Source organism: Semicossyphus pulcher, unplaced genomic scaffold, assembly GCF_022749685.1.
Source record: "Semicossyphus pulcher isolate SPU_LCO1_2020_fin unplaced genomic scaffold, fSemPul1.0.p SCAF_12, whole genome shotgun sequence".
NCBI classification, from domain to species: Eukaryota; Metazoa; Chordata; class Actinopteri; order Labriformes; family Labridae; genus Semicossyphus; species Semicossyphus pulcher.
In genome coordinates, this window is record NW_027211626.1 from 8,847,819 (window position 1) to 8,863,856 (window position 16,038).

At 45.4% G+C, this 16,038-nt stretch overlaps 1 protein-coding gene across 2 annotated transcripts in view; it reads left to right on the plus strand.

Annotated features, from left to right (window-relative positions):
- The window catches only part of zmiz1a (zinc finger, MIZ-type containing 1a), a 91,420-nt gene that overhangs the window by 18,579 nt on the left and 56,803 nt on the right, over positions 1-16,038 (plus strand). The gene's annotated exons all lie outside the window — the stretch shown is intronic.

The window sequence follows — 16,038 nt, forward strand, 5'->3', positions numbered from 1 at the left end:
AGAGTGAATATAGAGCAGCAGATGAGACAGATTTTTCAGTTTAAAGTTGCAATTCGCCCCTGGAAGAAGCCACTGTCAGTCAAAGCTGGTGTTCTCTGTAATCGATAGAAGCAATAATATTTGAAATTGGCGCCATAGCTGTGGAGGAAGTTGTACAAACAGCTCGTGGTTTCGCCCACTCTACATTCCTACAGCACCCAGCATGCATTGCGCCCCTCGCTTGGAAAGGAACGGCCCAGCGAGAGACGCTGGAGAGAAAAACTACCGTTTTCCAGTCAAGGACATTGATCGCTGCAGGCAACAGAATCCGAAATACGACGAGAATATACCTGTGGATCGTCTAAAAAATCTTCGGGTCTGCAGTCTACATTTCAAACCTGACGATTTTGAACGAGGCATGACATTGAAGGAGGGCGTCCTATTGAGGAAGTGTAGTTTAGCGAGCTCCCTGACCTCCCTTGAGGTTTTTTTTTTTACCATAATGGCATTAGCTCCCCATAATAGTATGATAGGACTGAGATTGAAAATCAGTGAACTGGCCCTTTGAGGCCACAAAATCTTCACCTTAAATCATCTGTGAAGATAAACACTCAGTCATTTTATCTCCCTGTGATCCTGACGTTGATGCCACACATTTAAGAGAACAATATTGGACTACAAACATGTCCGAACACACTGAACTGACGGAGTTGTTTTGAATGTTTTCGTGCTGATTCACATCACAGAAGGGTTTGATTTTGTGCGTCAGTGTGAGGCAGCTTGTTTTCGTCAGGTAGCACGGCACAAGAACCCAAACAAGTTGTGACGCCAAGTCTCTCCACACGTCATCGTATCGCCGATCTACCTCTGATGTGGTTTATTTTGAAAAATCCCATTTAAAGGATGTTTACAGGAGCACATTCTTGCGTGATTACCCCAGTGTTGATGCCTTTCTGGCTCTGCTTCAAGCTGTCCCTGGGGTGTGAAACCTGAAGAGCAGTGTTAGCAGTGTTGAGCCAATGGTGAGTTACCATGTAGGCTATTGATCTACCTCTATCAGCACCAGTATCAATCACCAAGAGGAGGGTGTCTGCTAAACCTCGTATTTCCTTCCATAACCTGCAGGATGAGGCTCCATTTGATGCAAAAACATGCATGAATAGTGCGTTCAATTAGCCTTTGAACAGCATGAAAATGATGTATTCAGTTATCCGTTGGACTGCATGAATATTAAGTGTTCGTTTAAACCCTGGCTGAGAAGAAACACTCCATTTATCGTCATCACAGTGTCGAAAACCTTTGACTGACGTGATGGAAGATGTAATTGGGGTGAATGAGGATGTGAGGAAACATCAGACTAAAGAGCGTCGCATTACACCCCTGAAACATTCGAGTTAAAGAGGAGACCCTGTCCCTCTGCTTTTGTTTGTCAGGCTGTGCAAAATGTCGACGGCGTAGTTTGTATACATGTGAAACGGCATCAAAGCGCTGCAAGGTGAATAATTTTTGGTGGCATCTGCACATTCTGCAATATGCTAATGAGCCAAGCTGCAAAAGCCAGATTGCCAGGAGAGAGAAGAGGAGATGGAGGGAGAGAGAGAGAGAGAAAAGAGGGAGGGGAACAGAGTGGAAAAGAGAGAAACAGACGGAGGCTGGTGTAAATTATGGATGCAACCTGCGATTTCCAAGAGGAAAAGAAAAGGCAGAAAGAAACCTCAAGTCATGCATATCAGATTACGCATTTACCACATTTTCTTATCATGCTCCGTGAGCAAACTCGTACACAATCTGGCCCCTGTGTGTGTGTGTGTGTGTGTGTGTGTGTGTGTGTGAGTGACAGAGAAAGCACTTACACATTCATCCATGTCGTGTTGTGCGGAGCTGTTTTGTGCTGTCAAGCGTTCTCTGAACTTGATATGACGTGTGTGTCTGAAGCCGTGTTGACTTTCATTGCACAATTGTGCTCTGTTGCTTTGTATTATGTGTCGCAGTGTGCGTCTGCAGGCACATGACCCCTGATAATAGTTCACACGTATCCTTTCTTTGAGCGCGAGCACGGCAGAGCGGGAGAATTTGGAGCTGTTTCAAAGACTTCGCCGCCCTGAAATAACACTTTTTATTAGACATCTTGAGCTAAACTTGTCTAATAACACGCAGAACGCTGAGCTACCTGTTTCTCGTCTTAAAAATACCTCACTCTCATAATGTGTTTTGCTTGCTCGAGCAATTCTAAGTTAAGTAAAAGTAAGTATTCGTGTCCCACTACCACATCCCACCCTCGTGTGCCAGTCCCCTAACAGCCCGTGTGAATAATGGATCCATTCTTGAGTCGCGTCTGTGACTGGGGGCCTGTGCAGTGGTGTGGTTTCCCCACCAGAGTCGGAGGTGGAGGAGACGGGAGGGGCCGGGCGGTCTGGAAATAGCTCTGCCTGAGCCGGGAGCACCTTAGGTGGGCCTCTGTGCCAGCCTCACCTTCCTTTAACACGCCAGGAAAGCACAATTCTTCTTATTCCAGATAAGAAATAAAATACGGTCTGACTTGTCTCCATTCATTGAGTGAAACTCTCCTCAAAGACAAGGAAAAAAATGCAGTTTTTCTAAGAATTGGACCGCAGCCATGTTACACTTAAAGCGAGAAGCGTCTCCGAGCCGGGAACAGAGACGATGAAGCTGCCCTGGAATTTGCCTGCATGTAAATGTGTGTTAATGTGCAAAGTAGGTCATTTATTTGGAGCAGGGACAGCCGGAGTGTGCTTCTCTGGAGCGATGTCAGAGCGGGGGAATTGTTTTATAAGCAGACACATTGCTGGATGAACCGCGCCAGGGATTAACATATGCCGATATTTTGTTTATGTGTCGAGCCCGGACGCTAATATACCAGAGGAGGATGAGGAGGAAGAGCGCGGGGTGTTGGAGGTGAAAATGGCTGTGGTCAATCCAGAGGCAGCATCAGTGACCACAAGCGCAGATAGCAGCCTAAAAATCAGACTAAATCAGATTACCAAACAAACAGCTAAGAGGATTAATTCTGATCTCTCCCTCCCTCTCTCTCTCTCTCTCTTTTCCCTCCATCAGACGGACATTAAATCTGCAATCTATAAAATCCCTTCAAATGATTTTCTATTTTACTCCGCAGCCCTCGTTTGCTCACATGTTCGGACTGAAGCTCGTTCTGCTCTCCGTGAACTCTGCCCTTTTGTTCTGCCTCCAGGCCTCTAGAAATTGCTCTACTAAACAGGGTATCATATCGGCCTTTAAAAATATCTTCACGAGGTACAACATGAATCCCGCCCCCCTCCTCTTGCCACACGCCATCAGATGCTGTTGCCCTGTTAAGCCCTATAATGTTATAATAACCTGTCCAACTCGCTGTTAGGAATAAAGCTGTGTTGAGAGACGCCTGTGGCTCTGCGGCTGTCAGCGGCTCAGACCTAATTAATAGAAAACATAATATATGGAGGGGAATAATTACACCTTGTCCCCGGCTCTCGCAGATCAAACACGCCGCCTTTCTTTGAATTAATCTCAGGAATGATTGTTAGTGTACGCCGAATCAGTCGCAGCGCATTCGCTTCTCCGGAAATAAAAGCCTGTAGATTAATTTGGTTAATATTTCATAAAGCTTAGGAGGGCATTTGAGGCTTTACAGATTATTTGTTCTCAGCCAATATTACACACCACAGCTGTGCTGCTGCGCCGCTAAAGTCTACAGCACTCGAGCACAATGCCAAGACAAGGCACTTGCTGTTTAAAGTGTTTGTCTGTGATAGCGTTGTTTGTGAAACGGGCGCCGCTCACATCCTTATTTCTTTGCCGCGATCGGATTCAAAGGGAGCTGATTCACGCGCGGCACCCTATCGCTCTCTCTAGTGCTGATAACTGCGACCAGATTTGTATTAATATCCTCCCCGGTGCTCTTTGATATCAGCTGATTCGCACCTCGTCCAAACACAGACGCACACAATACAGCACCGCTCCTGACAGCTTGACAAACTGACAATCCCACTCTCAATCACTCCCCCTCCCTCCCTCTCGCTCTCCCTCTGATAGAGCCGTATATTGTAACCAACAAGACTGTAATCAGCGCTAACCTAATCAAATCATTGCTCCAACAAGCAGCCCTGGCTGCCGGGCTTCCGCGAAGAAACACGTCTCCGATCAGGAGGCAGGCGGCCTGTGCAGCAGTTAGTTCTGTAAGCAGCCGCTGCTCGAAATGTCAGGAGAAGTAGGATTATATTTTCGAAAATGTCACTGACAGCATAATAGCCCAGAAGAAAAGCATCTCATGCTATGTTTGTATCTCGTGTCAGCAGGTGTGAAATGCGACTCTGTGTGCAGTAATAAGAGCTAGTGTACAATAATGTGAGAGTAAGCAAGATGCACTTGTCGACTGAAGCTGGTGTGTGATTGGCAGATTGAGAAAGCCATCAAATTAGTCATCAAAGTGTGTGTTTGAAATGTGCACAAACAAACGCTCATCTCTAAACCTGCTCATTATCAGCAGCAGGAGAGCTGCCTGGGCTCTAATACAGCTTGTGTATCCGTGTGTGTGTGTGTGTGTGTGTGTGTGTTTGGAGTGCGCTTTCGCTCGTTCCAAGATTTGGTTAACCGAGTTGGCTCGCCCGATCACATCGCCACAGAGGGCTGCAGTTGCTTCAGCCTCTGTTTCATTTAGTGGCACCCACGCACTTGACTCCCTGCCATGAAAACACACAAACGCTCTCGCTTTGCCGACAATGTAACAGACATTCACACGTGTGCAGGAACACACAGCTGAATTAAAGAGTGACAGAGTCAGACAGAGAGAGACGGAATGAAGGGAAAAATGAGAAAGTACCAATTAAGCTCCTGAGACGATTCTGCCAGCAGACATCAGGGGGTTGGAGGTGGAGAGAGTGTGTGTGTGTGTGTGTGTGTGTTGGAGAAGAGGGTAGGTGGTGTTTGACTGGAGCAACAGATTCTAACTTCTCGAACAAAATCGGTTTTGTACTTTTCAAGTGTATAAAAAAACGTATCACAGTGAGGTGACAGGAACCTGCTGTGCTGAGCTTGTAGCTGTGGGTGTTTGTCAGAAGCTGCTGTAAAGCATTGCTGCATGTTTGTGTTGCAGTAAACGTTCATATTATGTAACTATTGATTCACACGAAAAAAACAACTTATAAAGTTATCGGCACTTACTTTAAAATTCGGTGTATAAGACGCACTTCTCATCTAAAAAGTGGGCTGCGTCCTATATGATCGTCAGTGCAGCTGCCACCCTCACAACGATCAATAGCCCCTTTCACACTGCGGTTCCGCCTCAGCACCGTAATGAAGCTCCTTTGCCATTTTACTTTGGACCAAGCAACATGACGTTCCAACGTTGCGGAAGCAAAACGTGCGCGAGGTGTACACAAACAGCGAGTGCTTTAAATACACACACGCGGCGCTGTTCCGCCCTGCCGGCTCCGCTGTTTACACTGACGCGGTTCGGCTCTGTTACTACCTCCGATGCCGGGTCAGAGGCGGAGCGACTTCGCCCCACCATTCCACCGATGTATATTTAAATAGAAGAAAAAGCGTAGCAGAGGCGTAATAATCCTGCTTTAAACTGGCAGTGTATAAGGGGCTAACGTTACCGTATGCCGAGCTGAACTACCGCACCAGTTTTCGGTGTGCTGGTCCTGTAGAGTAGATTGGTTGGATAAAGATGCATCAGGTTGTAGATGCTTTGATTAAAGACTTTCTGCTATGTGACCGACTTGTTTCTGTAGCTGTTCTGTGTTGTATGTCTGAAACTTTGTTACATTGGCTGCTGCTGTCTTGGCCAGGACACTCTTGTAAAAGAGATTTTTAATCACAGTGAGGCTTTTCCTGGTTAAATAAAATGTAAAATATACAGAGGCTAGCCACGTGTCATCCCCACTCTCTCTCGTCCCCTGCGACACTATCCACTCTCCTCTCTCAAAAAAAAGGCAAAAAAAAAAAGTAAATAAAATAAAAAAATGAAATATTTGCAAATCCTCACAATTGAGATGATTGATCCAGATTGATTTTTAGCACTTTTTCCCGATAAATTATTTAAAATCTTCATTTATTTTGAAAGAAATAGTCACATTTCTAATCTGCAGCACAAAATATGTCTTTGTTTTGCTTTCATGTCCGCGTCCACCAGCTGATCCTAAACCCAAACAGTGTTAGAGACAGAAGAACTCTCGCTCTCCTGCCAAATGAAGCCTCCTCCTCTTGTCTGCGTTCATGCTGTGAAACAAAAGGCTAGTTTGGCCAAATCAGGACTGACATCATTGGCAACAGCTGCAGGCGGCATGCGCTGTGTGCGCCATGCGTTCGTGTGTGTGCGCCTCTGCGTGTTTACGTCTGTGTGTGCGTGTGTTTGTGTCTGTCAAGATGAGGTGACCTGATTGCTCAGCTGAGCAGCGAGGGAAGACCCGGCCGCCGCGATGTAAAAACACAAGAGATGGACCACAATGCACCCTGGCTGGCGGCCCCTCCCTCTTAGAGTCCCTCTGTGTTTTGTGTGTGTGTGCGTGTGACATCTATACACACTCCTGCTCATGCCAAAGCAGATTTGGAGATGAAAAATGATCCACCACTGTCCGTGCACTGCTGTATCAGCTCCCAGCTACAGAGCGGCGGGTCAGACCAAACCTCATTTAAAAAGCCTTTATCCTTTTTGCTGCAAAGAGAGAGCTAGTTACAAGTGGACCTCACCCCTCCTCCTCCAAACCAGGCCAGGCCAGACTCATGCAGCATTTTGATCCAATTCCACTAATAATTTCCTCGTACAGTATACACTTTTCTTCTTTTATGTGAGGAGAGGAAACCAAAGGACTCTTTACAGCTTGATGTGGGAGTTTTTTACTCAACCAGCTACAGGAGCTGACAGTCTGTAAAACCTGCAATGAAACATGTCTCCCTCTGCCTCGAGGAGCTGTTAACCCACTTAAATGAGCTGAATTTGTTTGGGCTTCGGTGGAGAGTTTCGCTATTACACGACTGAGCTAAATGATGTTGGAAGAGGCCTTTTTAGCTGCGGACCACCTGCAGAACTTTGATCCTTTTCAGCCGGAATATAATCCAAGTTAAATTATTGAGCAAAAAGATGTAGTGCTGCCTCACGAAGAAGCATTCAGTAGCTTGCCGGTAAAAGGTGGGCGTCCTCATGATTCACCCATTAAAGCAGGGACACATGAAGTGCTTTTTCATCATACATACAAACAGAAATTGGCCCCCCAGCCCCCCGGGGGCCTCGCCTCAGTGACCCCGCTGCGAACCGTGTGTTTGTGTGCGAGGCTTAATAACCTGACTATGACCATCCCACCCCTGCTGCTCCGTCTTATTACTCCCTGTGTACCTTTTGCTGTTTTGTTGTCCATCGGAAGGAAAAGAGATAGGATGGATTCCCAGCAGCACCTTGGGGAGGCCGCGGGGGTCGGGAGCGGCGAAGGTGACAAGGGGGCTGAAAATCCTTGAGAATAAAAACACAGAGAAAGCAGAGCGAGGAGTGGAAGGTGGGGGCCGGCTGTATTGACGTGGTTCAGATAGATGAAGGATTAGTGGATCCACAATGAGCTCTGAGCTGCTGCTCCCCCCTCACACTGCAGCCTGTGGTGAAGTGGCTCCTCTTAATGAACTGTGAAAAGGAAAAGGACATGCTTACATACATGCACACACAGGGACAAGCCATTTGTAGTAGAAAGCTGCCTTCCATCGGCTTAACGTGCATTCATATAAATACTTGACATCCAACCCTTTACCTCACCTGACCATCCTTATTGGTTAGTGATACCGAATTGTTAACAACTGCATGTTATTCAATATTTTTGTTGCAGCTAATAGTCCCATAAAGCACAAAAAATAAGCAATAATATTACATGTGATTGATTGAGTGATTGATATCATCGCGGCTGTGCGGCCTCGTGCAGCAGGTAATCAGTACAACATCACAAGTGCGATATTACTTCTATACAACAGTTACACAAGCGACAAACAGAAGTATAAAGTAAAAATCAACAGCAAATCATTTTTTGCGCCACCAACTCAACTAGCTCCACAACTTAACTGAAGCCGGACTTCTGTTGCCAAGCAACACAAACATTCTGCTGCACTCTGTGTCTGCAGGTCACCACAGATCAGCTGTTTTATATCATCTTCATTTATCTGTTTGTTTTAATTTATCATCAACCAGTGAAAGAAGAGTCTGCTGTGTGACTCAGAGGCACCAGCCTGATCAATGTAGACACACGGCTGTAAGGTTAATTAGCAGTATTCAGAACACCTGGCTGAGGCGGAGTGATACAGAGTGAAAAGTCTCTATATCAGCGCTCATGGAATGCCTCTTATCCAATCAGATTACATGGTTCTAGCTGTTGTATAATGTTGTATAATGGATGTAATAGATAGACATAATACACATTTAGGCTGGTCAACTTACCATTATTAAATGACATCCTTTAATTTACCTAGCCTAGCCAAGCCTGATATAGCGTATGCCTGTGTAACCATAGAGCTCCACTGTGGCTCTAAATGTATTAAAACCCCATTCATGCATGAATATAGTCCCCAACAAAGGCATCGTTTACTGCTGTTTGAGTGAAGTTTTCTACAGTGCCCAGATGTTGAAGGAAATGGCATGTGACTATATATGTGTAAGTTGTTTTTAGACATGCACTTCCTCATTGTGAACAAATGTGCTCGTAAGTAGTGAGTCGCGCAGTGTAGGGAAGTCTAAAAGTCAAAAGAGGCACAAACACATGGTTGTTTTTTTGTCTTTTTATTGGATTTGTTGATCTATTAAAACTTATTTTTCTAAAACTATATATTTTATTATTTTTATGAAACATTCCCAACTTTTCCTTGCACCAGCGTTTCATTTTTCCCTTAACTTAAGCTGCTGAACGAAAATGTTTGCCCTGATATAATTTAGTTTAAACTTTAATGTTGAAGTTATGATTAAGTTCAGGGAATATTTAAAACAAAAACAACTTTATTTAAAACTTTAGACGCACATTTCTGTCTCAACTATTGAGGTTAGACACCCACCCTTAGTGTTGATGAGCAGTGTGTCCAGGTAAACCTCTTACTGCATGTTTTCCAGAAGTTATCAGACACATGAACAAATGCATACACCAGCACATGTAGTCTCACGTCACGCTTCTCCTCCGCTGCCTCCCCCTCTTCTCTGCACTTTCTTTTAAAACTCTCCTTTCATTCACACAAACTCGACACGTCTGCAGGAGAAACGTGAGCGCCGCACTTTCTGTGTCTCTATTGTTACTTTCTCCAGACACACACTCCACCAGATACAATAGACGGAGTTATAGTAGTATCTGTTGCTGCTGTTGAGAAATGCTTGTTTAAAGTGAGAGCTGCCCGCGTGTGTGTGAGGATAATGACACGCGAGAGTCACTTGAGTTCAGGTTTTGTGCGTCATTGAAAGCGCCTTTGTGCGCCAGCTGAATTGTTTGTGTCGCGTGTGTACTCCGGTGCGTGTCTGTGTAGATTGAACAGGTGTTTCTGATTGTGTACCTTGCGTGTCTCTGTACCCATTTCTGTGTGTATTCTGTATATGTGCCAAGGTCTGTGTGTGTTTTGTGTCCTCATGCCGCAGCGAGAATCCACAGGGTCAGGTGTCTGTCTGGTTTCACGTTAGAGTGGAAACGCAACGGCTGGGGTTTCAGCCGGGGTCATGTGTTCTACTCGGCGGGGCTCAGGGGTCAAAGTTTACACTGTGGAGGTATGGGGAGGGACGGACTGGCCAGGCCAGGCTACCTTACACACATACATACCAGACACACACACACATACATAACAAGATGTCCCATTTTTTTATTAATCAGTGGTAAAATAATCTGTATTCTACCATCCCTGTGCTTACATTTTGATCAGTCATCCGTGGGATTTTCAGCTTAATCAGACGGTTATTTCCTCAATTAATCAAGCCATTAGATCTTTGCCTATAAAATATCATTAAAAATACCGTAAACTTTCCCACAGCCCAGATGAATGTCTTCAACTTTTGTCCAACCAAAAGTCTAAACTCAAAAGTATCATAAGACCAAGAAAAGCAGCAGCTCCTCACATGAGACAAACTGAACCCCTGACCTGTTCGGTGTTTCTCCTTTGAAAAAAATGAAAACAAATAGTTGCTTATTAATTTCTGTCAATCAATTTAATTGATGTATTATTTAACAATTAAATAATTGTTTGCAGACACTGCAAACGCACGTACCCATTAATTAATTCCTCCATCAGTCACGTCTCTTAGTTTTCCGTCTGAGTCACTATCCCAAGACAACTTTTGTAAGAACCTTCCAGTTTATTAAAATGTTGCTGGACAAAAGGACGTTCATGAAACTTTCACTCTGTTTCTACAAACATGCTACACACACAAAGGCCTGAAATACAGACATGCACAGACAGGACTCTATGGACAGGCACTAATGGAGAGATGTCAGAGTGAAGGGGCTGCATATGGACATGCGTCCCGACCGCAGTGCCCAGGAGAGGAACTGGCACCTCTCCGGCTACCAGCACCAATTCCATGCCATGTCCGTTTTGGGACTTGAACCCACCAAGTCCCCACATATCATAAATAAATCCCATTATCCTGTTCTTGTGTCCGGCTGTCATTGGTCGAGAGGCGGGGTACACTCCAGACTGGTCGCCTGTCAATCACAGAGCACATAGAGACATTCATACTCACAGCTACAGGCAGTTTTAGAGTCACCAGTGAACCCAACAAGCATGCCTTTAGACTGTGGGAGGAAGCCGGAGTAGCTGGATGAACCCACTCATGCACGGGGAGAACATGCAAACTCCACACGTAAAGGACCGGGATTCCAACCAGGGACCTTCTAGCTGCTAACCACTGCCGTACTGTGCTGCCCGGGACTTAAATAAGCAGTGTATTATTGATTTCTGCAACACAGACATATCTCATATTTCCCTTATTGAATTTTTGATCCGGAAGGTTCAGAATGGAGGGGGCCTCCTTTGCCTGGAACACCATGACGTACCATAATGCTAACTCTGATCCATGATAAAAACTGATCCATGCCAGATGCATATTTTGGTTTTAATGTTTGAACAAGTAAATATTCTACAGATTAGCAGCATCTGATAATTGTGACACTAAAGCAAATAACTTACACATAAAGTTCATGCAACAACATCCTAACAGTCTCAAGTGAAACAACACTACAAAGCTTGTTACCAGTGACTGTTCCCTCAGACAATCGGAGGCTTTAAAAATGAGTGGAAACTCTGCAGTCAAAGGAACAGACACCAAAGTTACATAAGCCACATTGTCTTTTTCTGTCCGTCTTTCTCTCCGTCCTGCTTTCTTCCATCCACCCCCCTCCTCTCTCTCTCTTTCCTCCTCTACCTCTCTCATACAGGAACTGGCCAATTTCCTGAGCCTGTTTTTCCATTTTGCCTCCCTGTGCGTGTATCCTTTACATGCGTATGTTTCTGTGTTCCTCCGTGTGTGCCTGTTCGTCATCCTCCGTCTCTGCCCCGGCTCTCAGCTAACAGCTTAAAATGTCACAACAGTTCAATTTCAACGGGGGCAAAGCTGGTTTGAGAATGACCCAGTGTGCTTAGTGGAGTTTAGGTCAGGTTATGACTTTTACAGTGCGATGCTCGAGAAGAGATTGAAAAATGATTTGTTTTCAAAGCTACTGTGTGGAGTTCTTTACCACTAGTAACTCTACGTTGAGCTCACAGTGACACGATACACAACCCTCCGAACCACAGGGAGTGCTAAAACCAATGACTGTATATAAAGATGGACGACGCGTCTCCATCTGCTGTCATTGTGTAAAACTGAAGCCAAAATACCCCCATGATAGGCACTGCTATCGTGTGATGGTGACGTCATTTGGAGCCAGAGCTGTGCAGTAGAGATCGGCGGGCGGAGCCACTGTAGCCACTTCCGCTAACCAAAACGCACACTTAACTTACCGGGAAAAACGGCAAAGATCCCGCATGTTGGCGTGTTTAACAGCAGAACAGCTTCTTGTGTTGGTCTGAAGCAGACATTCACAGATATGGAAACTTCAGTGATTGTTTTAGTTACGTTTCCTCTCACTGTTCGTCCTCTACTCTGCTAATCCAGAACAGATCGGCTGTAGGAGCCGTATTTGTCAACAGAGCTGTCAATCATCCTTTTTACAGCATCAAATAACTAATTAAAAATAAACTTGTCAGAAAAACACTTGGGCATAAATCAGCATGATAATAACTAACTATAATGACAGAAATCATGTTTGAGAAAAATGTATTTGGTGTGTATTTTGATTTTATAGTTTGACTCGTGTCCCATCTGTTAACATGGAGGAGGTGGGCTTTATGAGCTATACTGCAGCCAGTCAGCAGGGGGCGATAGAGAGGGTTTGGCGTCACTTTTATGGAGCTTTCATATACAGTCTGTGGGTAACACGTAAACATATGTAGCAATGTGCCAACAAAGGGAAAGACGAAGAAGAAGGTTCTAAAAACTGTCTTGAAAAAGGAAAAAACTACTGAAAATGAATATTAATAGAACTCATTGCGTTTTAGGGTTAATTTTAATTAATTTAGAAGTCAAATATGCAACTTAAATCAACTTTTTGTGTTCACCATACATTGTGATGTGCATCATGGCTTCCCATTTTATTGACTTGCCACACAACTGCTCATAAAAGCAGATTTTTTCGGCACGTATCAGCATGACGAGTTATACAGTTCAGCAGTCGATAGGAAAATGTTCAGACTGGTGCTGCAGGGTCTTTATTTAAATCTGTCCAGGAGAGAGTCCTCCTTTGAACCCGTGTATTTTGTACTCCGTCCACATACAGTGTGTCATGCCCTCTTGGCCGCCTCACATCTGAATCATTAACCAGTTTTTGTTGTAGTTTTCTAATACTGACCTTTTATTGTTGGCTGTTTTCTCACAGCAGGGCTCAAAGTGCTGCGGTGTAAATGGTAAATGGACTGCACTTCTATAACGCTTTGCTAGTCTTGTGACCACTCAGAGCTCTTTCACACGGTGTGTCACGTTCACCCTTTCACACATTAACATTAACACACTGATGGCAGAGGCCGCTACGTGAAGTGGCCAACTGTCAGTCAGTCATCACAGTCACACTTCAAGGCTGCGCCACGGGAGCAATTTGGGGTTCAGTGTCTTGCCCAAGGACACTTCAACATGTAGACTGAGGGAGCTGGGGATCGAACCATCAACCTTCTGATTGAAAGACGACAGACTCTAGTGTGAAATTAATATTTTTGTGTATGAAATGTAACAAATGGAGCCTAATAGGAACATTTAGGGTGTCCATTATGCGGATGTTAAAGTTGCAAAAACTGGGAACTACTCATCAGCCCTTTTTTACTCTGCCGTTCCACCTCAGCGCCGTAACAAAGCTCCGTCCTCATGCCACCTTTGTCACTTTACATTGTGTGTTTTTACATAGCGTTCCGGCGTTGTGGAAGCAAAACGTGCGGGAGGTGAAAACAAACAGCGCGTGCTTCAGATACACACACACGGTGCTTTTTTGCCCTGCCGGCTCTGCTGTTTACACAGACGTAGTTTCGCCTTCTGTTACTACCTCCGATACCGGCTCAGAGGCGGAGCGACTTCGCCCCACCATTCCGCCGGAACGTAACAGAGGCGTACTAGCGTAAGAAGCCCTATTAATAGGTGGTATTCACTGAGTAAACAGCACTTCACAGCAATTAAAAAGAGTGCAGTAAAAAGAGTTGGATGACTAAGATTAGATTTTTATGAGACACAGGTGAAAATATCGAAGACAACCACAGGAAAGCAGTGGTCACCAGTAGACTAAACGTTCTGTGATTCATCGGATATAAATACGAGTTAATCTCACATTTGTCAGCGCTCCCCTCTCATGTCCACTCGTCCGGCCGAGGCGTCACATCTTTCACCAAAGCTGACCACACTTTCCCTCCGGCTCAGAACCGGCCCCCAAACAGAATAAATGTTTTTCCTATTCAGATTGCTACAATCACTATTCAACATAAAGTTCATTTAGCGCCTGCTCCCAGCGCCTGTGTGTGTGCTTATTATTTTGTGTGTGTGTGTGTGTGTGTGGCCGGGGCAGCCTCGGTTGATGAGGGAGATCCTTATTGCCCCCGGCACAGTGGCTCATGGAAATCAATGTTTGATTTGCCGGCTACTTGATAAAGGATTTAATGCTGAAACAAGCCCCCACCCTCCGTCTGCTGCCCCGCTCACAGCCAAGAAAATTGCCTTATTGAGTCCATTTGTTCATTTCGCCTTCATTCAGGCCGGTGTTTGCAAAGTGCTGGTATTTGACTCTGATCATGCGTGTGTTTGTGAATGTTCCAGCAGGTAATAAGACGGCTGTGATTACCTGACAGACCTTTTGTCCACTCGCTGCTTACCACCTATACGTGTGTGTGTGTGTGTGTGTGTGTGCAGTGTCCAGAGTGCTGTATAACCCCCTCACCCTCCCTGTTCTCGGCGTGCGTATCGATCAGCCTCTGGAATGGAGAAACGCCTGCCCAGCACACAAAATCAATGGCTGCTGTTTTCTCTCCTCCAACGGCCTCCTGTTATCTGCGATGAATACAAAGCACATATTGTAGCACACAAGACACGACGCTCATGCACCTCATCTTTATGTGCGCTCCCCTCGCTCTGCTGTGGCGGGGTCACACACAAGCCCACAGGAGATTGGGCTAAATTACTGGTCAGTTACACCTAATTGGAAGAAATATGGCTCTCAGCGTGTGTTTTATCATTCGGAGCGTGTTTGCAGCCGAGTCCTCTGACACCTAACAAGACTTGAGTGGGACCTACGGAGCTGCAGCGCAGTTTATTATTGCTTCTACTGTATACACTGAGCGCTGCCAGCAAATCAAACAAGGCGCCCGGGCGAGTGAATGAAACATCATCCGTCTTCCGTTGTGTTGAGTAGCATTAGCAAAGTGGCCAACAAGTGTTTATTTAGCTAGTGGGCAGTCTTTAGATCAAGCTTATATTCACCATTATGCAAGCGTCCCTCCCTCTTTCTCTCCTCTCTGCCCCGAACTCGCTCCTTCTCGCTGTCGGGAGATTATAGGTGGAGGAGGGAGGAGGTGGCAGATTAGCGGCAACCGTCCGACGGGTCCGTCTGTCCGCCATCAGAAAATAGAATTCATTTGTGCGAGCCAGATGCTTACGCTCGGCTCTCTGCGCGTCTGTTTGTGTGTGTTGCTCAGGCAGAGGAGAGGATTGGCCTCTGGGCTGGGGGGGGTGGGGGGTGGGGGGGTGTTTAGTGGCGGTGAAGTCGGAGGTGGGGGCTAGCTCACATCCGCTAGGCAGCTTTTGTACTCGCATCAAAGAGAGCAGAGCCTTGGCCTGATGACTGTGTAGCCTGTTTAGGCAACCTGGCAGAGTACAGCATAAACAGGAATGTGTGCAGACATATGTAGAGAGCACATAAGGCTGCTCCACACCCACTGAGCTTCCAGGAAGTGCTTTACCCACATTTACCGGAACAAAGTCAAAGACAAAACATGGACGGTGGAGTTAACGAAAGGATAAGTTGAGTGTTGAGTTGTTCCGATACAAATGCCAACATCTGAATCTATGTATGAATGTATGGTGGCCCTTAAGGTGAAAGCACAGCAACAGGTCTTTTGACCTTTAGAGCCACTGTAAAAAATGCCTCTGAAATGCCTAAAATATGGGAGCAGTATCGGCAAGTACGCTCGAAAAAATCTAAATCAATTCCTCTTTGCTTCTCCAAATCAGAAGCCTTCAGGAAGTTCTTCTGTCCATAGATAGATCGCTGATTTTAAAGCTGCTGTGAGGAACTTCTGGTTTGTGTTGATTTTGGCGCCCCCTGTGGACAAAGCCGTACGTCTTACCTCTTTGCTGATTTTGTCCTGTACATGCTTTAGTGGTGGTTTTTAACAAAACTTTCATCCTGCTTTCTTTAACAGTCAGACGTATCACTCACTTTATATTTCTGCCCTGGGAAATGTAAACAAAGGCAGCGTGCAGTTAATCGCTTTGTCTGACACCTACCCCCCCCCGCCAGCTGTTTC